Source organism: Panthera leo, chromosome F3 (genome assembly GCF_018350215.1).
Source record: "Panthera leo isolate Ple1 chromosome F3, P.leo_Ple1_pat1.1, whole genome shotgun sequence".
Classification (NCBI taxonomy): Eukaryota; Metazoa; Chordata; class Mammalia; order Carnivora; family Felidae; genus Panthera; species Panthera leo.
The window spans coordinates 47,753,855-47,780,163 of record NC_056696.1 but is presented as its reverse complement, the minus strand read 5'-3'; the positions used below and the strand labels follow the sequence as shown (position 1 = coordinate 47,780,163).

General features: G+C 38.7%; 1 long non-coding RNA gene across 1 annotated transcript; it reads left to right on the top strand.

The window, feature by feature from the left end:
- The first annotated feature begins 4,258 nt into the window (after positions 1-4,258).
- LOC122212292 lies at positions 4,259-11,446 on the top strand. Its single transcript, XR_006199092.1, has 3 exons — positions 4,259-4,913; positions 5,782-5,819; positions 10,905-11,446. It is a non-coding gene; the product is annotated as an uncharacterized LOC122212292 (long non-coding RNA).
- The last annotated feature ends 14,863 nt before the right edge of the window (positions 11,447-26,309 follow it).

Here is a 26,309-nt window from a genome sequence, read left to right as displayed (position 1 = left end):
AATTATTTATTTCTTCTTCTTTTCTCTCTCTTGTGGTATTTCCTCTACTAGCATCAGACTCAGGAGAGAGAGTCTCATGGACTTGAAAAAGTGTGAAGGCAACTGTAATGCTTTTTCTAAGAAAGACTTTAGAATATGTATAGATATTTTATTATTTAAATTGGACATCAAATTTCCTCAGTATATTGCTTGTGTTTTGTTATTCCTAGCAACTTGGACGTACAAAAAAACGATGTTCTAAATGCCATCAGGTATTCCGTTTTCCTAAGAAAGAAGTTCAAGAAAGTTCAGACAAAAATTACACTGTTCTGTTTATTGCCTTAATCTAAAAATTCTTTGTATTTCCCACTTCATTGATATATAGTGTGTGAACCCAGAATTTCTAGAAGATATAGGACACAGATATTATAAAGTTTTAAGGGTAACTATCTTACAGAAAAAATCTTGACCTGGTTCTAAAATCTGATGTTACAGTGTTTCAATATTATAGTTTACCTTGAAATACAAATCACTGAGCATTTTGGTCACAGTAAATAAGTAACTACGTTGGTCTCATGAACTCCTCCTCATGTCACAAGGTAGTAAGTGTGTCTATAGACACACGTGATGCTAGTAAGCTTAGTTTTGAGTAAGTTTATCTATATTGAACAAATTTTCAATATTTGAATAAGTTTCCTGGAAATCAACCCAAGGGTCGGGGGGGGGGGGGGGGGTGGAATAAAAATACAAATTAACTGTGTCATGTAATTGTATAGAACTCCCATGATCCTAGGGTCCCCTTTAGTATTTAAAAATGAAATTTGATCAGTGATATTAGAAGCATGTTTTGGGGTCATATATTTTTGTTTTTGCTTCACACACTTATACCATTATCCATTCCTTTCAAAGTTTCTCCTCAGCTAATATTTATGTGTATCTGTTTGGGTGGACAAAACAATGTACGGCCTTTCCCACACTAGTGGATTAGCCCTAAGGGAATATCACTGGAGCTATTTCAGAGAAGTTAGGGTGGGGTGACCCTGGTGTTCCTGGGATGGTCCAATTTGGGCACTGAAAGTCCCATGTCCTGGGAAACCTCTTGGTCTGGGAAAACTGGGATCGTTGGTTACTCTGAGATCTTCTTACCCTCCAACATCTCTACCACTAGCCTGTCACAGAGTCTGAAATGGATCCTTTAGACTGAGTGCTGTGTTTTCAGCAATCTCATGTTAAAATGTAAGTATACCAAGATAACTGATTAATATTGGTTTTCATCATTTATTTTTTACCGAGTATATGTTTATCAGCCACATGGCTTCCACTTCAGAGAGCAGAGAGCTGAGCCAGGCAGAAGAGTAATTATTCACAGGGGGGAGAAAAGGAAAAGAACAACCATTTGTTAAGGACCTACTGCGTGCTGAGGAGTTTGGTGGGCTCTTAATGGAAACAGAAACAAGGCAATAGCCTCTAAAGTGGATGCGATATTGGGTTGGAGAATGGGAAAGATGAAGAGCGAATCCTCCAAAAGAAGAAAGTCATTACTTGCCTGAGTGAAGATACACCTGTGGTTGAACATAGATCTGCTCATGGGCTCCGCATCTTTCTGACAATATAATTGGCACCCAAAGTTTTAACCTCCAATAACACTGAAATCCTCATCACTAAAAGTGGGATATGATACTTTCCTAATAAGATTCTGTGTTTTGTGAAAATTAAATGATATAAAGCGTGTGAAATACTTAGGGTAATGCCTACTACCTAAAAGAGCAGTACATAAATAGAAAGTGTTACTTTTGTTGCTGTTAGTGTATTTGCTCAGGGACACCCTGCTCAAAAAGCTGTGGCTTCTGAGTTGGTGACATTCATGGCCACTTTCAAGAGTGTATCATTCCTTTGTCTCTGTGACATCTAGGCTATTTGATGCCTTTGCTGGAAACTGCTGGATTTATTGTTCCATATGTGTGGATATGGGTATACAAATAGGAAAAAAAAAAAAAAACCTGCACAGCAAAAAGCAATTGGATTTGTTTATAAAGTCATAATCACAGGAGCATTGTTTCTCTTCTATGCCTCATTCTGGGTCCTATTCTATTAAATTTCTCTCAGGCATCAATTCATTGCCTTCAATTTTTATGGGTTTTAAGTCATATAGAAGGTGCTCTATAAATGCAAAATAATAAAGAAGGAGAACAATTTTGGGCATTTCCATGTGTACACTATCAAAAGTACTGCAAAAAAATTCTTCATTTTCCTCCACAAAGCTCTGCCTGAACATTATTTATGGTAGTAGCAAAATAGTCAACATGGAATGAGAATTCGCCCAGCTAAAACATCTGAGTTATTCATAGGTGAACCAATGGCCTAAACTGTCATTACATTTCACGAGCAGCATTCCAGTGATAGAGTCATACAAAATTGAAATTGTAATGAAATGTAACTTTCCATGTATTCATGGATTTAAAGGGAAAAAAAGAATACCATTTCCTCCAATGGGTGTCGATTTAAAGTACAGTTTCCTATTTTTTTGTTTAGGTACCTACTAAAGAGAGTACAGTATCTGTGACAATATGAGAACTTTCTTAATCTACTTTTATTCCCTAAATAAGTATAGATGTGAACACTTGAAATTCATCTTTAAAGTCTTGATATAAATGTAAAGAGCAGAAAATCACACATTGTCAAATATGTGAGGTATAGCAAAGCATAGTCAGTATGATCCCCTCATGTTACAAGTGAGAAATTTGCTTTGAGTCTGCATACACAGATGACACATCTAATTTTTTAATTTCAATTCTTTTTCCATTACATTTTTTTAAAGGAAAAATCTCAGCAAACCATATTGTAATAGGTTCTAAGGAGAGAGGGGGGAATAGAGAAGTGCCTTCCAAAATGCTAAAAAGGTCCAATAGTTCTGATAATTTTAAAATGCTGGTAAAATATAGATATAATCAATATTATCAGGATGACCATAAAGAGGATGAGCAAAGTAACTTTTGGAATAGATTCCAAACTGCCTAACAATGACCTTCTATTCAACCCTGGCAAAAATTCTAAGGAAATGATGTATTACATTATTTACCTGGTAAACTATGGGGATACTGATTTTTTTCCCCCTAGAAAACAAAGCAGTAAAAGCAATGATTAATTAAGCCTCATTTATTTCTGGTTACTCACCCTAGTTAGTTTAGAGTTTCTCAAAATGAGGTCTCTAGACCACCAGCATCAAAATCAGTGTAGTGCTTGTTAAAAATGCAGGTTCCTGGGCCATTCTTCAAACCTAGTGGATTGTAGTATCTGAGGGATGGGGCTTGAGAATCAGCCTGTTAGTAACTTCCCCGGATGATTTTGAAGCAATAATACTTTAGAGCTATATCTAAGTATTACTCTTTTATGTTTGATTAATGGTTTGATAAAGTAAAAGACGATCTTATGCATTACTTAGGGTTAGTGCTATTTGAAAAGGTGGCTGTACTAAGTGTTCTTTGCAGGGGATTTTGGGTTCTATTGTTATATGGAATAAATATTTCATTTTATGTGGCAGCATCTGAAAAGCCTACCAAAGAAATTTCTTGGAACACAAAGGTTGAGCCTATAAAGTGTGGCACTGTTGAGGTAGTTCTTTTGCATAGACCACTGGGATTTGAATAATGGACATCATGTCTGCTAGAATTTGTAGAATCAATAGGCTTACTCAGAGATGGAAAAATGATGCCATCAAGCAGGAATTGGCAAATTTATTCTGTAAAAGGCCAGATAAATATTTTAGGCTTTATGGGTCATACTATCCTGTTGCAACTACACAACTCCTTTGCTGTAGTATGAACACAGTTATAGATTTACATAAATGAATGAACATGACTATGTTCCAATAAAACTTTATTTACAAAAGTTTTATTCACTGTCTGTATTTGGCCTGTGGACCATACTGTGCTGATCCCTATCAGAGAACATTTAATGTGCAATTCAATCAATACTTATTTATTAAAATTTTTTTAAAATGTTTATTTATTTTACAGAGAGAGAGAGACTGAGCATGAGCAGGGGAGGGGCAGAGAGAGAAGGAGACACAGAATCCAAAGCAGGCTCCAGGCTCTGAGCTGTCAGCACAGAGCCTGATGCGGGGCTCAAACTCACGAACTGTGAGATCATGACCTGAGCCAAAGTTGGACACTCAACTGACTGAGCCACCCAGACACCCCTAATTCAATCAATATTTAAATTAAGAAAGCACAAAGCACAAATATTGAATAAATTTTGATAATCTGTATTTATATGAGAATGTTCATAAAATAGGTAAAATGAAAAATATGGATATGGCATTTCTTTTGCTTTCTGTCCTTATTTGTGATCCATTGTCCTTTTCATGGGTAATAAAACAATTTGATAGGTTCTAAATATAGCCACAGACTGACCTATCATCAAGAGGTGAAGTCTGTTTCCACAATTCTTTAAATTTGACCTGTGATTTGCTCTGTCCCATAGAATGCAGCAGAAGTGATATTTTTCCAGTTCTAACCCTAGGCCTTGAGAAGTCGTGAAGCTTCCATTCTCATTCTAGAAATGATGACAGAGAGTGAAAATCCATGTGGATGGGGCGCCCAGCTGCCTCTGCCTTCCCAGCCATCTCAGTTGAGGCCCACACCTGCGAGTGAACCCAGCTGAGAACACAGTAAACACAGCCCAAATTACCAAGTCACAGAACAGTGAGTTGAATCATTGTTCCTGTTTTAAGCTGCTACCTTTCAGTATGTTTTATTAAGCAGCAGTAGATAACAGATACAAATAGGAGCAAGATCATGAGCTGAGTGTGAAAGATGGAGGCTGTGTTTGAAGGTTAAAGAGAAGCCCGAAATGGAGAGAGTTTGAGATGGTGTATCTATGTATCCTGGGGAAATATAGTAGGGCTGCTGGAGAGCATGAGGACTTCATCTGAGGTGAGTGAACTCAAAGTAAGGTCTATTCGAATGGTTATGGGTTTTTTTTTGTTTGTTTTTTGGTTTTGTTTTTTTTTGTTTTTTTGTTTTTTTTTTGTTTTTGCAGTAATAGTCCAGCTGTGCTGGTTCAGGCAACAAGTGGACAGTTGGATTTAATTGTGTGTGTATGTGCGGTGTGTGTGATGTTTGAGCAGGTGAGCATGATGAAAAGAGAGAGGAAGGTGAGATATGGGTTTATGCAAGGGGGTGATACCAATAATAAACTGGGTACAGAGGAAATGAGGATATAGTGACTGTGAGGCACCTTAAAAGGATCGCTGGATTATGGGACACTTTAGAGTGGTAGCAAAGAACTGTTGGGAGAGTTCTAGAGGTAATGAGCTGGAAAGATAGCAGCTGGTTTCCAGGGAGTACCTAGTTTAAATTAAAACTATGGGAGGTGGGGATGGTGGTTTTTCAATGAGCCAATTTGGTCCAGCTGAACCACCTTACCTTCTGACGTGTTTGTATTTAGGGGGAGGGTGGGATCAAGGCAACAGTCATCTTGTTTCTATGCTCAAAAACAGGGTGCGTGCTTTGTAGCTCATGTACATTGTTGCCTATTTGCTGGGTCATCTCATTGCTTTGGGCAGCAGCTAGACTGCCACCACAACACCCCCTGGATTCTCCTTCAGCTTCTCCATCCCTTGGGTCAGGTATGTGTCTCACTCCTTCATGGAGGGCCTCAGTATCTCCAGCAGCAAGGTGCCCAACTTAAGGTTGGAAGTGGTGAGAGACTGAAATGGCTTCCCATCTGTCCTTGTGGGTTCTAATTTGTTTTCTCTCCATTTTTATATTCTTCCTTTTTAACTGCCTGCCCTGTGGACAGTTCTAGCATTGGACATGAAGATAACAGCCTTACCGAAGGTGAGTAACCAGCTCCCATTTCTGTTCTATTTGTTAAATTTTTAGTGGTTCTGTTTCTCTGGTTGTTATAGACAGCTTACGGTTTCAGTTTTTGGTATTGCTCAGTTCTCAGGTATGAACACCTGAGTGGATGGGTAGACAACAGGATCCTTGAAAGAGAGGTCCTGCAACTGAAATGAGCTTTGTGGATATTGAACTCTCTAAGAATTAGGACCAAAATAGTATTGGAAAGAATGGTATGGACCCAGAAGCCAAAATCCTCGAGGACTGAGCAAGCCTCCCTGAGACTGTTTATAGCTGCTGTAAGGAGGTAAAATAGTTGGTGCCATCTGATGGCATAAATGCTCAAGGTGAGAGGGCAAGCACTATGTCACTGATGTAGACTACACACAACCCAGTGTTGGAGGAAACTTACAGTGAAAATGGAAGAGTAAACGTGTTGCCAAGTCCTGCCCCTCTTTTCTGTGAAGTCCCTTTCTCAGCAGATTTAGCACTTCTCTGTTCAGGTTGTACTGAGACTTTAATTATTCGTCTGGAGGGGAATTTGGGATTTACTCCCAGGGTAAGGTGAATCTAGATAATAGAAAGTGAAGCAGGAGAGGTATTAGGTAATTTTGAGACCAGCTGAATCCAATGAGAGGTGTATGCGGGCATCTTGCTTCAAGAGGGTAGGGGACTATCTATCCTAACTTTCCAGTTCCCTGTACGTTAGTCAAGCCCTCTGCACTGTCCTGTGTTTCCCAGTTCCTTACAGGTGCTAATCCTGAGAGCAGTCCCTAAGAAACCTGCATGCACATGTGTTTCTTAGAGAAACCGACTAATTATCCCCTTTTTGAAATACTCCCTTCTCTTTGCTGCTGGGATACCATTCTCTTAAGTCTTGCCCTGCCACACTAGCTGCTCTTAAAATTATTTTCAATTTTTTTTTCCTGGTCTCTCTGGCTTTTAAACATTAGATCTTTTTTTTTTCCCCTGCACTTACGTGAAGTGATCTCATCCTGACTCACAGTTTTAAATACTTTCATATATATATATATATATATATATATATATATATATACACACACACACACACACACACACACACACACACACAGGACTGAAAGAACTTGGATTTCTATGTCAAGGCTAGGAGTCCACTTTGGAGGTTAACCATCATGAATTTAAAATGAGACCAGTTGGCAAGATTATGTATTTTTTTCCCCTAGCCATATGATCAGTTGTCTGATCATACATAGGCATTCATTCACTTATGTATTTGTTCAATAAGTACTTGTCTAGTTTCTTCTTTGTGTCAGGCATTTATCTAGGAAGAAACAACAGGGACCAAAATAGGCTAAAACCCCTGGCTTTGTGTAATTTATTTCTGGCACACAAGTTCCAGTCCTCAAAAGTCCTTATTGGCTAGTGGGTGATACACTAAAATTCCTTGAGTCTTAGTTTTTGAAACTGTTGATTGGAGAGAATAATCATCATCTTCCAGGTGTGCTGGGAAGATTAAATAAGATAAGAAAGTGCTTAGAATCTTGTTCTACACATAGTAGTTCAACAAGTGGTGATCCCTTTTAAGCAATACCTTGGCTCATACCTTGTTACGGTTTTAGAAAGATTTAGTTGCCTCTTACAACTCTGAATTGGGATTTCAAATGTCCTTAACCCATGATATTTATTTCACCGTAATAATAAAAAAGATGAGTTCATTCTATCAGTAAATATTTAATGAGCCCTTACTTTGTGCTGGGCACACAGTAACAGTGCAATTTTTTATTCTCCATTTCTTGCTGCAGGTGGATTGACTAGTAAAAATGCGTTCTACCCTAGAGCATGTTAAAAGAACACCATTCTCGACATTTGATGATTCTTTTTCCTGTAACTGCCCTTGAATAGCCAGTTATGTTGAAAGAGGTTTCTTTTCCTGAACTCTCTGGAATTTACACAATCTGTACTTCAAATCTCAGCCTTATCCTAATCTTCTCCCATCCAGAGCCTAAGATCTTAAAATTCGTATCACTCTCTTTTGAGGTAAAATTTAAAATAACATACAGTTTCACTGTGGTTTCAAATTTCTGGGGTTATTTTCAACTAGTTTTTTGTAATACTAGTTGGTAAACAAACCTAAACTGCTTTTGGGTTAATCCCTTCTCTCCTTTTATTTTTACTTTTACTTCCTCCTCCTCCTTGCTTCCTTTTGGGGATTTTCCATAGGTCCTTCTCTGTTGTTTTTCATTCCATCCGTTCCTGCCTCCCCAGTGCTGTTTTTCCCTCTTTTCACAAATCTGCTTTTCTACTAAATTTGTTTCCCAATCCCATCTGTTTTCCAGTCAGCTTTCTGTCTTCGACTCTGGGTATCCAGCTCATTCTTGCTCATGTTCTTTACCTGCCCCGTGGCCTACTCTCCTTTTCTTTTCTCTGGTCGCCCTTCCTCTCTGTCCCTCTTTCAATTACTGCTTTTAATTAGGGCTACTGTATTGCAGAGGGATAGGAAAGTATGAAACATGGGCACGAAGGAGCCTTGGGTTTTTAAGCTTTAGAGCTTTACTCTTTTATTTATCTTTGTCCTTTGGATCTGAAGAGTCTGCTTCTACTTCTATTTTCCATGGGTGTGAATATCCACCTTCTGCTCCCTTTGCTCTGCGGAAAGGATCTGAGCTAAAGTCTCCAAAGACTTCTTTATTGCCAGAGGTAAAGGTCATTCCTCCTGAAGATCGTGCCACATTTTCAATAGTTCTTCTAGCATCCTCTTAATCTCTGTGCTGTCCTCTTTTTTACCTTGTTTCTTCCTGCCTTGACTCAAACTGTAATTTGAATACTGACAACACCCTTGAGCTATAGGTCAGGATTTCCATATTTATTAACATTTCTGTTTGAAACAGTATGATTTCCTTTTGGTTTAGACCTAATGGCTTCTATAGGTTACTCTTTAGGCTTTGTGTTAATTAGTGAGTACACATAGTACTAATGCATGTAGCTGAATGCATGTAGCTGAAATCTCTAGGACATTTTGCTGGTTTTTGTTTTTGTTTTTTTGGTGACTTTTATGTTGAGTTTGTGACTTATCTCACAGCAAAATGCATGGCAGTGTTAGCTTTAAGGACAGGGCTGGGGCCAGCGTGTAAGCAGAGAAGGAACTGAACTAATGATTCTCTATTGTTTTTTCTTTTCTGATAATCTGGATCCACTTTTTTTTCTCCAGGAGATGAGAAAAGAAGGAAAAGGAAAAAAAGAGAAATAGAAAGATGGACAGGCAGGCGGCTGTAGGAGTTTTTCAATTGTTCAGATGAAGGGGGTAAATAGATTATAAATAGCTAGTCCACATTTTCCTTCCCAATGTGCTACCTCAGTCCCTTAAAAGGATTCTTTTAGTGCCGACCCCTTCTAAGGGCATGTTGGCCCAGAAACCACCACCTTTCATGGAAAAAACATGGTCTCTACAAGTGAGATTAGGGACCAAAATTTAGAGTTTACTAGCTACATAGATAAAAAAAAATAGACTTTAAAATGTCTAATTGCCTAATCATTTGCTGTTAGATAATTGGAAACAGATGCTATAGCTCCAAGGTGGTCCTGTATCTTCCTTATAAAAGTCAGATGAGACCTGCATCATAGGAGTACCTAGAAAGCAGGTGTATGATCTAGATGAGAAGGGGCTGTGTAGAGATTTTTGTCAGCAAAGTATAAATTTATGACAGCTGATGGGAGATTGTTGATTCTTAAGTAGATTCGAACTGCAGAATTTAAATACTGATAGTTTTGACTACTCAACAATAGAAACCAACATTTAACCAAAGCAATGAAGCAGGGAAGAGGTTAAAAAAAAATCATTAGCTTTCGTTTGGTCCTGGGTTAGCAAACTTCTTTTCCAGCGGGGTAAGCCAGATAGTTAATATTTAAGGCTTTGCAGATCATGTGGTTTCTGTCACAACTACTTAAACAATATGCACATTTGTAGAGTTCTTAGAACATTGTAAATTTCAGATTTTATTATGAGTATTCTGGTGGCAGCTAATACAGGCAAGTTACTCGGTTTAAAAATGAAAAGCCTTCCTAGGGCATTTCTTTACACATTAATTTTTAAAATATGTTGGAAGCTACCTAAATGAATGGGCTGCTCTCTTCAAATTTGGGATTTCCTTGGAAGAGCCATATGGAATAGAATGTGCTCCAAAGAACTTTCTGAATAAATGATTCCTTTTCCTATACCTATCAGAATGTTCCTCTGTAATTGGCTATGTTACTTCAATATTGAAGGCCAAATCAGGAGATTGTACTGTTTCATTTTCATACGAACAATATGGATCATGGTTTTTCATGGTGTCCAGCTGTTCCGGGGGGCATTTTCTGGTGACTTTTAAAAAGTATACTTGAGTGTTTAACTCTCATGCTTAAAAAATTTTGGGAATAACCTAAAAATGTGATTCACTGATCATGACCCTTAGAATTCTAATCAGGGGTGCCTTGGTGGCTCAGTTGGTTAAATGTCTGATTTCAGCTCAGGTCATGATCTCATGGTTCCACTGTTTGAGCCCCATGTCAGGCTCTATGCTGACAGCTCAGAGCCTGTAACCTACTTCAGATTCTGTGTCTCCCCCTCTCCCCCTCTCCCCCTCTCCCCCTCTCCCCCTCTCCCCCTCTCCCTGCTCCTCCCTCATTTCTGTCTCTCACTGTCTAAAAAAAATAAACAGTAAAAAATTAAAGAATTATAATCAAATTTATTTACCATATGTAGAGTCATTGGTTAAATAGGGAAAATAAGATTTTTAATCTAAATGAATTTGTCAAGAACTCTGCTTTCTAGTGCAGAACAATGTACAGGACTATAAGGGCTACTGTTCTATATGCTAACTAAGATGTAAATTAAAAAAAAACATGATTTCTCTTAAAAAAAGAAGTGCTACTGTTGGCTAAGGGGAAGGAAACAAATTCAAAATTTTCTAGGACCTACTCAAAAGGTACTGTTTTAAAGATTCTATCTGTGTCTACCTATCTAAATTCTGACTACTGTGTCATACTGGAAAGAAAGTTAAAATGTGTAGTAAAGTTTAACATGGTGCTAATTCCATTTTTCATGTGCTGTTTCCCCCCCAGGGAAAGTCTACCATTTTATGATGAGTCTTCAAAGGCATCCAAACACAGGTACAGTGAAATCACTTCTTACCCCTCCAGCCCCCAGCTAGCCACTACTCCCTCTTCCAACCTGGACTGAGGTCTGGGAATTGTGGCTGGTCAGTGTTCTAGTGATATCTATTTTACTGACTACTACTTTCAGTTCTTGAGCGTTGGCTATTTGTGCTTGCTTTTGTGCATGGGTATAAATGAAGGAGCAGTGAGGGTTGATCTAAGGGAAGGTATGAAGTACTTGGTGTGGCCTCAACTCCCTTTTTAGTTGCTTCTTTCAACTGTTCCTGGAGTGTTCGTCTACCCTCTCCCCTCCCCCACAAAGTCTTGAATTGAAGGACTAATTCTCCTTACCATTGGAGAATGGTAAGGTTTCAAGCTGCTGTTGGAGCAAATTCTGGAAGGGTGTCCTTTCTCAGGCTCTAAATAAATGTGGTCACTTGAGTTGATGTTAATATTGCTTATCAACATGACAGGCAGGAATGTGGTCTTATCTTCAAAGTGGCGTGAAAAGTCCAACCTGTTTTAAGAGTATAGATTTATTAGCTTTTTGACTTTTTTGACTTGTAATATGGTTTTTTGATCATTAGAATTTGTGATATATTCTCATTCAACATACCTCAATGATCACAGGTGAATTATAATAATTACACACAACCTCCTTGATTTAGACTTAGTCTCCTAAATAGAGAAAGTTAGGTCTCAATTGATTCAAATGAGGAAATGGTAATAATGAGTTTTAGAAAAGCATAATGAAGCATCTGCAAAACACTTAGTACAAATAATGGGCTAAATAATAATGTATCTTACCAGTGCTAGGTATAAATTATAAAAAGATTTGACCAAAAAAAAACACCCCACAATGTTTTATAGTTTTGTTATCTTAATGGAAACCACTTATAGCAAATGACTACAATTTGCATTTTGGTTCCAATGCTATAAAGTGACTTATCAAGAAGTAAGAATGCATTATTTCTCTTAAATTCAGTTTTTGTATTTGTGTTGTAAGCAGCCCACAAACTTTCAAGCAACAAACGTGCAAGTTGAAGAGAAATCATTTTTTTTTCCTGTAGAAAATCTAAATAATGAACTCTCAAAAATGCAGATATGCCTGCACTCACAAACTTTGCTCCTTTCCCTATGCAGTTTCTCTTCTTCATGGGGCCTAATGATGAAAACTGAAAGAGAACCAGATCTTTTTTACAATGTTAAATGCCAAGGCACATCAATAAATATTAAATAATAAATGCCTAAATGATATTGTACTAGACAGCATTCCATGAGGGAAAAATGATAGGTCAAGCATAGTGCTTGTCCTAAAATAGGTACAGAAGTAAATAACAATACAAGTTAATATAACTTCTAGCTAAAGGCAACAGAGAAGAAATGTCCTTAGGCAATTATAATTTATAATTAATACCCAGTTGAAATCTACAGATAATTTCTTACCAGAATTAAGTCTTGTGGCTGGGTTATTCAGATTTGAATTTCTAGATGTGAGAACCTTATATCCTTGCATTATGTGGAGATACCAGAAGACGAGGTTCGTATTTTTCTGTAAAACAGGCTTCTCTGTTCTGCTGTGTGGCTGAATGACGCTTCTTTTCTTTGTCTTGGTAGATGCAGGAGATGGGCTTTATTCCTTTAAGGCTTCTCATGTTATTTATTTGATGTCAAGGTATTGCAGGAATGCCCACCCTACCCCCAGCATTTTATTGCCACTGTGAGCCCCTTGGGCAGGATCAGCACTATTTCCCCAGGGTGCTGCTGTCTTCTGCGGATGCTGGCCTGTGCCCCGCCTGCCATCCCTGGAGGGGCAGCAGGGACCCTCATAGAGGCAGACAGGCCTCCTAGGGGTCAGAGATGGGCAGCTGGCAGCCCGTTCCATCCCCAGAGGGCCCGCAGTGAAGTGGGACCAGGTAGCAGAGGGGAGGGCAGGGCTACATCGTAGTGAGCCCGCAGTGGTCTTGGCCGTGCGCGAGCACGTCAATGCTGCGGCTGCGCAGGGTGAGCGTCAGCCACGTGACCGGAATGCAGTCGTAGCCCCAGCTCAGCATCCCTGACCAGGAAGGCCCAGAGGTGGAACATGCGCAGAGGGATGCTCACCAGGTACTGGTAAAAGACCGCAGAGGCCGGGAGCACCCCAGTCATGCCACGCATTCGCTGCCGCCTTGGAGCCTGGGCTTGGGAGGTGTCCGATGTGCTTAGTAGCGCTAGTGTGCACGCGGACAGTGCAGTTCTGCCAGATGCAGGTGATAGGCTGGGAGTCCCCACCGTTCCTGCGGCTGGAACTCCTTGTTGGTAGTCTGAGCTCGGCCTTGGCCTTCTGGAAGGCGTAGAGAAGAGTCACGGTGAGCCAGATGAGGCGGTCGGGGATTGCCAGCTTCAGGAGACGCTCTGTGATGGGTGAGTAGTCCATATTCTTGAAGGGCTTCATGGAGGGGGAAATGGGCTTTTGTGTCTATTGGGTGGAAGCAGGGCCTGATTTGTCTTTGGAAGATGATACCTGGCTTGCCCCTGGTCCACGTGGCCTGGGTGGGACAGATCTGCCTACAACTCCAGGCCTAAGTCTGTTCAACCTCGATCTTTTGGCAGTATCGGGGAAAAAGTGTGCTCTTTCTGCTGGGCTTGCTGAACTGGTGATCTGTGAGCTTGCAGTTGTCATTAATCTTATTCTCACCTTGTTGGGAAGGTCCACTTAATTGTAGTGGACACCAGCGGAGAGGTGGGAGACGTGTTTCCCAGCATACGGACCTCTAGACTGACCCACTCTTGCACTTGTTAAGTACATAGTGAACAAATTTCTTTTAAAATAATCTGGTGTTTAGGGATAGAGTTTCTGTCACTTGCAATTTATCCATTTTAGAGCTCTTTCTTTAAAGGTTTAAGGTGGAAATTATGCTCTTACTCGATGAATTATTTTGATGCCCTGTGGGAGACAGACATAATCTTAAATCCTAGAATTTATGTGAGTTCAGTGTGAAATTTTAGATAAGCTGAACACTATTTTAGAAATTTTTTCAAACATTTATATATGGAGTAATTGTGAATAGATGTGTTTTGTACTTCCTACTCAGAAGTGGAAATTTTGTTCAAAACTCCTCACACACTGTAATTCAATCTAGTTCTATTGGTGAGAAGTATACAAAAATTATTCTAACAAGCTTATAATTTCTAGTTACACATTTCAAATCCTCTTTCTCACCCACCTCATTATATATAAACTATTGTGAAAAAATAATTTTCTCAAGCTTAGCACAGATACTTTAGTATTTCTCTCTCTATATTATGCTGATGTGAATATAAGCACATTAATCCTTTCAAAAGATATTTAAATTATCTAAACTTGCCTGAAAAGGAACATTTTTCAGGAAATGTTTTAATGTCAAAAATAAGTTCGGTATCTTATTTAACAATAGGCATCAACAATGTAACATTTTTTAGTAAAGAAAGGGAAATAGAGTGACTTTAAAATACCTTCATCTGTCGAGCATTTAACGGAGGTTTGATGACTGAATGTTTTATATAGGATTCTACTGTCGATTTATCTTTGAATTTTCTCAAATGAAAAATCTAACTTCAGAAATGTGACTCAGGTCATCCTGGTTAAGTGGCAAAATGGTTCTGGTAAGCCATTCTGGTAAGGGAGGTAGGGGACAAGTTTTTAGGGTCACACATTGGATTTCTCTCTCTAATTACCGTAATGCAGCCTGTGGTGGTGAATTGGAGGCGGGGTGAGAGGAGACAAAGGGTGAATGAAGTGAAGGCAGCAAAGCTGATCGAGCATTTGAGTACACCGTGTGAGTGCTTATGAACCCATATTGGATTTGGAAACTTAGTTCAAGTGTGCAAGCTTTTACTTGGAAGCCCTGTTTTTATAGAGATGGAAGGGTCACCTGGGTGTCCCAGTCGGTTGAGTGCCTGACTCTTGCTTTCCGCTCAGGTGATGATCCCAGGGTTGTGGGATTGGCCTGTGTGCTAAGGGTGGAGCCTGCTTAAGATTCTCTCTCTCTCCTCTGCCTCTCTCCTGTCCCTCTCTAAAGTAAAGTTTAAAAATGGAAGAATCAGGAGCCTCTAGATTGTTTCCACAGGTGACTTCTAAGAGAAGCTAGGAGCTGGAGCAGCTTGGTTTAATCTTCTGGTGGGAGGCCTTCTAGGGAGACGTGCTGTTGAAACCATCTTGCCTTGGAAGCTGACCTGCTTAGTGTGGTCTAAAGGCTTGCAACCTATTTAGATGGTTACATTACAAATTAGCAAAGAATGAATTAAGTAGATAAGGATACATAATTGTAACCTGGGAGAGATCCCTAGAATGTATTTAAGGTTTTTTTTTTTTTTTTTTTTAGGCATAGGTCTGTTCACTTTTTCTAAACAGACAATTTTAATGATCAGTTACTCCATTGTTGACTTTGTAATGTTAAAGAACTGTAGTGACTATCAAATAAGTTCATCTTCCTTATATATACTGCATATTTACTGCACACAGGTAAAATAACTTTGTAAATAATCATAAACAAGAATTTTGGCTCACATTTTTTTAAGCTGTGTCTGTAAATGAAATATTCTTCTCAACTGGCATAAATGGTCCTTTTCAGAAAACAGCAGTCTTCAGGAATGTTACAGGGTGTGGATCCAAGTTTGTGAAAATGACTTCCAATCTAAAAGTGTTATAAGCGCTTCCTTTATATGGACATTTGGATTATTTTCATGCCTTTCAGATCATTGGCTGAGTTGTGTCATAATGGCAAGAATCTTATCAGAGCAGTGGCTTAGATAGCTCAGGATAGAAGGAACAATGCATTGCGTGGTTTAAAAAAATCACATGGAGACATTCAGTGTATTCAAGATTTCTTCTTAAGGTTTTAGCATTTCAGCACCTGTTGTGCACTGATTCATATTCTGACAGTCATATTAGGGCCTACATCTTTTTTTTTTTTTTTTTCCTGCTTAAAGCCTAAGAAATGGTAGTTACATAGCAAAATTGGAAAGCTAAAATTTTCCACTAAATTGGCAACACTATTGGTTAGATGTGGGATGTAGTGCTCAATATTTACTCTCTGAGGTAGAATTAAGACAATATTGCCAATTTATTTTAATGTCTGTCCTATTTGTGATGAAGCATATATAACTTAGTATTTGGAAAGTGAAATACCATGTGCCTGATGCATAACAAATTCTAAGTTCTTGGCTCTAGCTGATAGCTCCATAATGATGTTAGAATGTGTTTATCTGAAGGTATTGTTAACAAGTCTAGGGATAGCTATCAGGTACTGGCATTCTCCTTGGAAAACAAATTTGTGGAGCATTTTAGTCTGTGCCGAATGCTGACTCATTTCTGTCTTCTCCCTGACTGGTTGTGGAGGAGCTCAGTAGGGCAGCCAAGTGACCTGCTTTCTAATGGACAGAGCTGAATCGACACTGCAGGAAAACATTTTTAGTGTTGCATGAATGAAAATCCGCCATGAGGTCAGTACACGTCCTTACAGGAAAGATTTCCTGATGTGATCATGCAAATTCAAACTCCTCAGGCATGTCCTCGGTTAGGAACCATATACAGATTTCAGGCCTGAGCTGTAACAAGGGTTACTGTAGGGAAGAAGTACGGGTAGTGAGCATCTCAGAAAAATGGTTTTGAAACAAAAGCCAATTTCTGTAGTACCTCAAGGGGAATATCTAAGAAGATATGACAAGCTTTTCTGTCTTAGGTAGTGGTAAATGAGCTGTAATCCCTATAAAGTCTTCCCAGAACGTGTATATATTTTAACTTGCCCTGTGTGTGTGCACACATGTGTGTGCATGTCTGAGGATTTGGGGAGATTTTTTTTTTTTTCTTTGTGTAAATACAACCTGACTTCTGAGGAGCTGGGTCTTTTATGTATTACAGATGTGCTGCAGGGCATACCCATTATTCAGGAGAAATTTGCTTCCGATACAGCCATAAAAGTTAAAGGAATTGCAGTATCTGCCTGAGATGAGGGGTCTTTTGGGGGCCCTTACTTATGAATCCTGAGTTACAGAGCTAGGATCTAGGTTGAGCCTTTTTTTCTGTCCTCCAAATTTGCCCTAATTTCTAGGTCTATGTTGTTTTTGTAGTATACAGTGATGCATAGTAAACTTGGAATTCTTAGGGTTGAAAAAGAGGAAAATAGAGATTTAGAGTAAATATGGATAAGAACTTTGGGTGATAGGGTAGAGCAGTTTGAAGGGAGGAGAGGTCTGGAGATTAGACACAGTGTGGAGAGAATGGGGCTCCAGAGAAACATGACCCACAATCAGGTGGCATCCAAGTGGTGGGATTTAAGAGACCTCGCTGGGATAGGAGTGTCAGCAAGAAGTGACCTGGGGCCCAGCAATTGTTGGCATGACAAGAACAGGGTAAGGACTAGTAAAACCCATTTTACCAATTTTCTGTCTGGCCTGAGAAGTGACTTCATCTCTGCAGTCTGTTTAGTATGAAATGGTTTTATTTTTCATCCACAGCCCCTGTTTCTATTCAACTGCGTTCCCTTATAAGGGTATCTTGGGATGGTCTGCTTCCCAGTTGTTTTTAGTCTAGTTCTGCCGTTTAGAGCTGGACTTTTTCTTGAGTAGAGAGTACTGCTTAAGAATATAGACTTCTGAGAGCTAGACACTTTTTTTTTTTTTTTTTTTTTTTGGCTCATAGCTGTGTGTAAACTAAATCTCTACCCTATTGCATAAGGACACTAATTTCCACCTCCTAAAACTTGAGGATGAAATTAGAACCTGTAAGGCACTTAAGAGTTCCTGGCATATAAATGCTACATGTGCTTGAGACCATTAGTATTGCTATTATAGGATTCAAATCTCCCCGACCCCGTTGCCCCCACCGGCTGGGGGATCTAGGGTGGGGAGGCAATTTGATCTGCTTTTTCTCCAACTTTAGCAGCTAGGAGTTGAGAACAGGTAGTGCCTGGTTAAGAACATAGTAAGAACATAGGTTACCACTCTCACTTCTAGTTGTCATAGTGTGTGTGTGTGTGTGTGTGTGTGTGTGTGTGTGTGTGTGTCTCTGTGTCTGGTGAGGGAGGTATGTAGCATTGTCCTGCTGCTGGTGACCGGTGGGCATCCTCCTTTATTAAACTTTTAATTTAAGTACAGTTGACAAATAATAGTTTCAGATGTACAACATAGTGATTTGACAACTGCACATGTTACGAAGTGCTCATGTTAAGTGTAAAAGTTAAGTTGTCACAGTTAGTACAGTATTGACTATATTCCCTATGGTGTGCTTGTCATCGTTGTGACTTGTAACCAGAAGTTTGTTACTCCTAATCTCCTTCACCTATTTCTGTTATCTCCCTTATCCCCCTTCCCTGTGGCAACCACCAATTTGTTTGAAGTGTTTGTCTTTTTTTGAATTTTACATTCCATATATAAGTGAAGTTATGTGGTATTTGTCTTGGTCTTACTGATTTCACTTAGTGTAATATCCTCAGGGTCCATCCATGTTGTGAATAATGGCAGGATTTTATTTATTTTTTTTAATGGCTGAGTAATAGCCACTTGTGTATTTATGCCACATCTTTGTCCATTCGTCTACCGATGGACACGGAGGGTGCTTCCATATCTTGGCTATTGCAAATAATGCTACAGTAAATGTAGGGATGCGTGTATCTTTTCAGATTAGTGTCTTTGGTGTTTGGATAAATATACAGAAGTAGAATTGCTGGATTGTATGGTATTTCTGGTTTGAACTTTTTGAGGAAACTATGCTTTTTTTCCATAATGGATGTGCCAGTTCACAGTCCCCCAACAGTGCACAGGGGTTCAGTGGGCATCCTTTTCAAGCATCTTGCCTAACTCCTTCCCACCAACTGTAAGTCTTAGTGTTTGGAATCTTAAAAATACCACCTTTAGAAAATCTGTCTCAAAAGTCCGAGTCTTCTGTTTTAGACTATGAAGACCACTTTAACTGGAAATAGTCAGAACAGCTCCCATACAGTGCCACTCATGCATGCTGAAGATGTTGGCCTAGGCTTGTTTTTAAAAGGATGATGTCTTCCTTTTAAGCAGAGGACTGCTTCTGAGGGATGGTTAGAAGGTGGGGCAAGGTAACCTCATACTCTCTGGCCAGACAGGACATTACTTAAATTAGCAGGAAAGCAGGTGAGAGAATTCTTGTGAGAAGATCTCCAAAGAACTCTGTGTTCCATGAGAGAATATCTACTTGAAATACCATCTGAGCCCCGAAGCTGCTTCCAGATCATGGTGGTACCAGACAAGAGCCATCATGGACCCTCAAGTTTCCTATCTCCTCCTCCCTTCATGCTAATGTTAGAGAGGCAGAAACCTACAGTTGGTTCTGAATCGTGGAGAAGCAGCCCAAGCCTTGGGAACGGAGGCACTAATTCATCCGTGCCTTTGCTGTTGTTGGCTTCTGGCTCAAAGTGGGCAGAGCCAGGCACGTTTGAGAAGAAGCTGATCTTTAAATGAAGTTGGTGGTTTTGATGATTACATGAGACTGGAAAATGCAAATACTGACCTGAGAATATCCCGTGTGTCAGGTGGAACTTCCCTGTTGCTCAGGAGTAATCCAGATAGTTTTGGGTTTTACCTGAGATTTCATTCAGCATTAGGGGGAAGTGAGCAGTTGTAGGAAAGGCTATGCTGGTTTCTATATGGTGGCCCCCTTCGGTGTTCTGTGTGTTCACCATGATGGTTACGTGCCCCTAATTTTTAAGAGTGGTTAAGATGTCGCTGATGTTTTTATTGCTGATAGTTGCAGTGAATCTTAAACATGAGTTTATGAGTGGGATGATTGGCATGTAATTAAAAAGATGCAACTAAAGTCATTGATGACTCTTTGATAAGAGGCAATAAGATCAAGAATACCTTTTTAGACTTTTGAGGTTTTTCTGAGCTGCTGACATGGTTCTTGGTTTTCCTTAAGCATTTCTTTACCATTTTTGGTCCTTTCTATGCTAGCCCTGGTATTTGAGGGAAACTCTTAGGTTCCCTGGCCAGCAGGGTTCTGTTTTCTGCCAATGAGAAGCATTCTCAAGAGATTTGTAAGACAGAAGACAAACCCATCGTGCTGGCAGTTGCAGCTGATGTGTGCTTCGGCAGATGTTTACATTTAAAATTTCTTCTTCTAATAGGCTGTCTTGCTGGTGTTAGATCCAGGTTTTGTGGAGCTTATACAATTTTGGCAATCTTTAAGAAGAACACAAAAGTATTGGTTAAAAATTACTTACAAAATAGAATGTTGTAACTAACTTGGAGTCAAAATAAAAAACAAGACACAACAGTGCTTATTTGAAATAGGTAAAAGGAATCCCAACAAATATCTATGGCTAGGTATGAAATTCTTGATTCATACTTTAATGCTTCAGGAATCTGTGTGACTTATCCCACTGTCTTCTAAAGTTGAATATTTCTGTGGAAAAGGCTGGCTAGGCTGATTTGGTTATCCTTCTAGGTCACTTGGGCAATGTTTGCTTGGCTGCTCAAATGAGTCTTTGAAGTACACAAACTTCACTAGACTATTCCTGGGATTTGCTGTTCTGGGTTAATTTTCTTTGGAACATGAAGTACTCTTTCAGTATAGCTTCGTTTTTTTTTTTTTTTTTTTTCACTTGAAGACTTTATTTTTTGCTAGGTCTCTAGGTGTTCTTTATTGTTCATTTCCCCCACTTGGGTAGCAAGTTATACATACACTGTTCCTCAATAACTGGCATTTTATTTCTAAATTACTTTAAAATCTTGGATTTATTCTCTCTCACTTTGTATCTCTTTCTGTATTTTCAACTGTTTGTTCTCTGTGATTCTTTTAATTTTGGTTTTCAATCATGGTTCTATGACTTTTCTCACTCCCCTGCCCCCTCAATGTTTTTTAAACTCTGCTAGTCCTGTTTTATCTCTTCATATTTTTCCTCCATTTCTACTGTGAGATCTTTCATCTCTGCATTGTGCTCTTGTTTCATAGAAGTAATTACTTTTCTGAGTTTTAAAAACTCACGGTAGAAGGTTTGGTGACAATTTATTTGCTTCATGGTGAAAGGTTTCCAGTGAGGATTATTTCTTGTTTTTCTTCCTTCCAGTACCTTCCAATAGATCCTGTTTTTCTTTCTTTCTTTCTTTCTTTCTTTCTTTCTTTCTTTCTTTCTTTCTTTCACTTATTTTTGAGAGACTGTGAGACAGAGTGTGAGTGGGGGAGGGGTAGAAAGAGAAGGAAACAGAATCTGAAGCAGGCTCCAGGCTCTGAGCAAGTGGTCAGCACAGAGCTCAACGTGGGGCTCGAACCCATGAGTTGTGAGATAATGACCTGAGCTGAAGTTAGATGCTCAACCAACTGAGCCACCCAGGTGCCCCCTGTTTTGCTTTCTTTGATTGCTCATCTTTTGAAACAGGTATTTCCTGGACCAGATGTCGAAGGATGATTAAGTTGGGGATGGGTAAAGATGAAATTTCTTACCTAGCATTTGTGAGTTTGCTCTAAGATGAAATTTCTTCCCTAGCACTTATTGAGTTTGCTTTGACTCAACTTGTCCTAATCAAAGTAAATAGGCAGTTACCAAACTTTTTCACTTTCCAAAGTTTCTTTTTTCTCCTCTGGTGGCCACTGAGTTTTGCAGATAAAGCCCATCTAAGGGGCTCCGTTGTCTGCTGACAGCCATATCCAGTCCAGTGAACCTGCTGGTGCTTACTCATACACCCTCCTCTTCCTTTGCAAAACCAACAAAAACAAAAACAGATTTTGCACCTCAATGTGTATCCCTTAGCTTCAGGAGGCAGATGGTGATGGCTAGCTTGAGCTCTTTCTCTGCTCTCCATTTCACTTTCTTAAACACTGCTTTACTTGATCACCACTGCTGATGGCAGTCCTTCAGTACAGATTTAAAATTTTGGGTTTTTCTGTGCTCTGGTTACACTGAGCATCAAGTTCATGGTTTTTCTTTTCTCCTTTATTGAAGTGTTAATCATAGTACAGTTCTCAGACCGTGTGCATTTTAATTACTTGGAATGCTTATTAAAAATTCAGATTACTAGTGTCCTTTCCAAGTCCTGCTAAATCAGAGCCTCTGAGGGTGGCTTCCTAGATTCAAAATCTTTACCCATTATAACTTTTATATACATAGAAATTGACAACCACTCTTGTGGTGAGTGAATCAATACTTAGTTTTAAGGAGTTACTTTTATCCATCTGATAGGATATAAAGTTTTGTGAACTATAATACATTTCATAGTATAATTTCTACACTGTTGTCTTGATATTGCTCTCTACTATATATAACAGAGGTTCATGTGATTGTTGTATCTTACAAGTCTGTAAAACTCTGCAGGACTCCAATGGGGGTGTCAGCCTATATACCATGTAAACTTTTATCTTGCTTATTATCTGCAATTAAAGTTTTCTTATGGTCTTAATCCCTGGTGGGTGATGACTTCAAATATAAATATTGGCAGCTGTTAGAGCTATATAACATATTCAGGTCTCTTGAGCACCCATTAAAGAACTTGTAGGACTTACTTGATGCCTATAGAAGTCTTAATTCTCCTTAATTCTCCTTGGATGGCCAGCTTACTGGAGCTATGAAAATGGAGAATCCTTTATTGAGAGTGAAGGGGAGTCTGTAAGTTGCCTTTTACCTCCTTCTGTCCACCATTCCAAACATGACTGTAAGAACTGGGAATTCCAGAAGTAGAGAAGGTGCCTTTTTGGGTTTCAGATGCCTTGATTTTTGTCAGTTTTTTGTGATTTGATGAAATGAAAAGAAATTTGCCATCTTGGAACATAGGTACTTCTTCAGAGATGCGGTAGATGCCCTACATGTATTTTAAAGTAATTTTTAGCTCTTGGGCCAAATTGAGCCTCATAATGGGCTTACTAGCAAATGTGCAGACATTTTTCTTTGAAGGTATTTTAATTTTCTTTCTGGATCTGATGGGTAGAGGGTTTTCTCCTCAGGTTATTATTCCCGTGGATGAATATTGATCTGAATATTAACTCAAAAACCATATAGGGGTCTTTGGAAGGGTGTGTATTAGGTTAAAATCTTAGATACCAGACTCAGTGTTACCCAGGCTGTAGCATAATAAAAAGCTCTTAATTAAAAAAAGGTCTTCCTCCAAATGGTTGTCAGTTTATTTCCTTTTCCTATTGGGACTCACTGTCTCGACTCTTGGTGAATGTAGTCTGTGTGCTGCAGAGTTTCTGGCTTAGCCAAAGTTTTTGCTAACTGGGGAAGGGAACAGGGCAGGACCAAACCTTGCAGATGGAGCAGTTTCCCCTAAAACATCTTTTTAAGTGACATTGTGTTGAAGGTAAATGCTGCTGCCCGTTGCCAGCCACTCTTGAGTAGAGCAGTGCAACCCTGACTTACAGATAATGTTTAAGTTAAAACAGAATTTTAGATGGAAAGATTTGGGACAACCATGCCTTGGGCCAAGAAAAGCAATAACTTGAGCAACAGATGGTTCTTTTGCTGATGGCAGTCAGGGTTAGCATTCAAAGAGTAGTTGTTATTGGATTTGTTCTCTTATGCACAAATCACAAAAGGTGAGTAAAATAATGGTGCTCAAAATTAGAACCCAGCAATGTCCCAGGCACTAAATCAGCTTTTCGTGTTTCACCATTTACCATCATAGTTGCAACAACCATTTGATATTACCATTCAGATTTCAGTCATGTCAAAACAGACTCAGAGGAGTTAAGTTGCCAAAGGCCACTTAGGTTGTGAGTGGCAGAGCTGTAACTGGAATTCAGGCAGGACCGGAGACCAGGACGCTTTGCGCAAACTACATTGTGCATTTGGACAAATTTGAATGGATCAAAATACACTGAACTCTTTGCAACTTTCTGCATATTGGTCATCTTTGTTTTTCTTTGACAAGAATCCTAATAGAAGCTACGTAATCCATACATGTACGTTTGTAGGAAATCATGGTTAGTAGAGTTCTTACTGTGTGGATAGTAGAAGGATTCTGTCTTAGGATTCAGAAAGACTTGGGAACTGTGCCCTTGGGCAAGTTACTTAACAAACTTCAGTTTTCTGTTCTGTAAAATGGAGGCAATAATAGCAACCTCTTAATACTTTTGGGATGGATTAGAAATAGTATATGTGAATATACTATTTATATACTAACATACTAATATATACTCTAGTATGGTGTATACTAATATATAGACCTATATATTATAATATAGAATATATTATATATTCTATATATATATATATAGAATATATATATAGAATATATATATAATATAGAATATATTATATATTCTATATATATATAGAATATATATATAGAATATATATATAGAATATAGAATATACTAACATATACTCTAGTATGGTGACTGGAGTTAAGATGCAGTAAGAGTTAAAGTGGAGTGAGGTATTGATATATGTTGAGGATACATTTGTTGAACACTTGGCTGCCGTGCTCATTATTGACAATGATGGTTGAGCTTAATAGTCTGTATTGATCCCTGTGATCACGCTGTAAATATTCCCAAGCAAATCAGTTGGGTATGGTAACAGTTCAAGTATTCTTGTAAGTCAGTCATAATTTTAATAGAACAATTTAGATGGCTGTAGATACTTAGATTTTATAAGAATTCAGGTAACTTTATAATAATTAAACTTGGTCAGTTTCAGGAAGAAATTAGTTTCATTAAATTTTTTTGAACATTTCAAGTAGGCATAAAAGTCACTTTAATATAAAGAACAACACCTACTCATCAACCAGATTTATCTGGTCAAGATTTTACATTTTATGTACTTTTTTTTTTTTTAATATTTGAAGTATGTTAAGGAAAATTCCAGACATGTTATTCACTCCTAGGTCTTTAAAAATGAATCTAAGGACATTTAATTACATACCCTGAGGATATTCTAGTATACCTAACAAAGCTAGCAATAACTCCTTGGTAATGCTGAATACCCAGTCCATAACCAAATTGTTACAGTGGTCCCAAAGGTGAGGGAAATAATGGCTTCACTTAAATTCCATGAGTTTCATTTAGTTAAATCCCAGAAGTCTTCTTATTGATCTAGAGTAGACCCTTTTAGACCCCCCTTTCATGGCATTGATTTGTATAGAAAATGGGTCCATTGTCTTGCAGAATATTCCACAGTCTGGATTTGTCTCTACTTCCTTGTTTAACTTTTTCCTGTTTGTTACAAGTGTAAGTTAGCTGTAGACTAGGGACTTGATTATACCTATGTTCATTTTGTGGCCAAGAATATTCAAACATGTTACGGAGTGTTTCACAAAGAGGCTACAATGTCTTGGTTGGTCTGTTTTTAGTGATGCCGAAATGGAGTAATTCCAGGTGCTGACAGCCTTCTGTTGATGGGGACTGTCTGATAATTTATTAGGGGTTACAAGGTGGTATATTCCTATCATTCCTTTTTAAAAAAAATTGAGATATAATTGACATATAAACTGCACACATCTAAAGTGTACAATTTGAAAAGTTTGACCTAGGTACATCCATGAAACCATCACAAGCAAGAAAATGAACCTAATCCTCACCCTTGGGTTTCCTTGTGCCTTTCTATACTCCTTCCTTTGGTCCCTCTCTGTTCTGCCCTCATTCCCAGATAAGCACTGATCTACTTGCTTTCACTATAGATTAATTTTTACCTTCCCTGTTTTCTTCTAATGCCCGTCCTCATGAAGTGAAAGAATACTTGTTTGCAAATAATAATCTTAAAAGTTTTTTGTAAATCAGCATAATTCTAAAAGTTAATAAAATTTTCCACTTTGTTACATGTGAAAAACACATTGAGCTTCCTGTTAATTGGGTAATGTGTGACTGACGTAGCCATCAGTGGAAGAATTAAATGGTTCCAGAGCTTCCCAGAACTTCTTCATTAACATTTCCTCAAGTTATTTGACTAACATTTCTTTTCTCCCATACAACGTTTACAGATCCACAGGATCTGAAAGATAATAACAGGACAGGGATTTATTCATTTCCCTTTATTGCGTTAACTACCCAGGCTTGGCTGCTTACATTACAATAAAATATACAGGATAATTGCTGGCATCCACACAAAGCATTTTTCCTTTTTATTGAAACTGTAAGCAGAGTAAATTGTTCTTTCCCTTCCAGTTCTCAGATTTCAATTCATTCTTAACTACCTAATGAAGAGCAGAGTATAGTGTGTCTTCTTTCTTCTTTATTTGGCAAGCAGTTGAACTGTGGAGAGTAAAGCTACCTGATTCAGCAGGACCAGTGACTTTCAGGCAGCTCATGTAGATTGGTGTCTGTCTTTCCAGGGTGGCGCACTTGGTGAAAGGCAAATAAAATGCTACGAATACTGGAAAAGATGTGACAGTGAAATAGGAAACAATTTCAAAATGAGTGCAACATGAATATGACCCCTTAGTTGTATAACT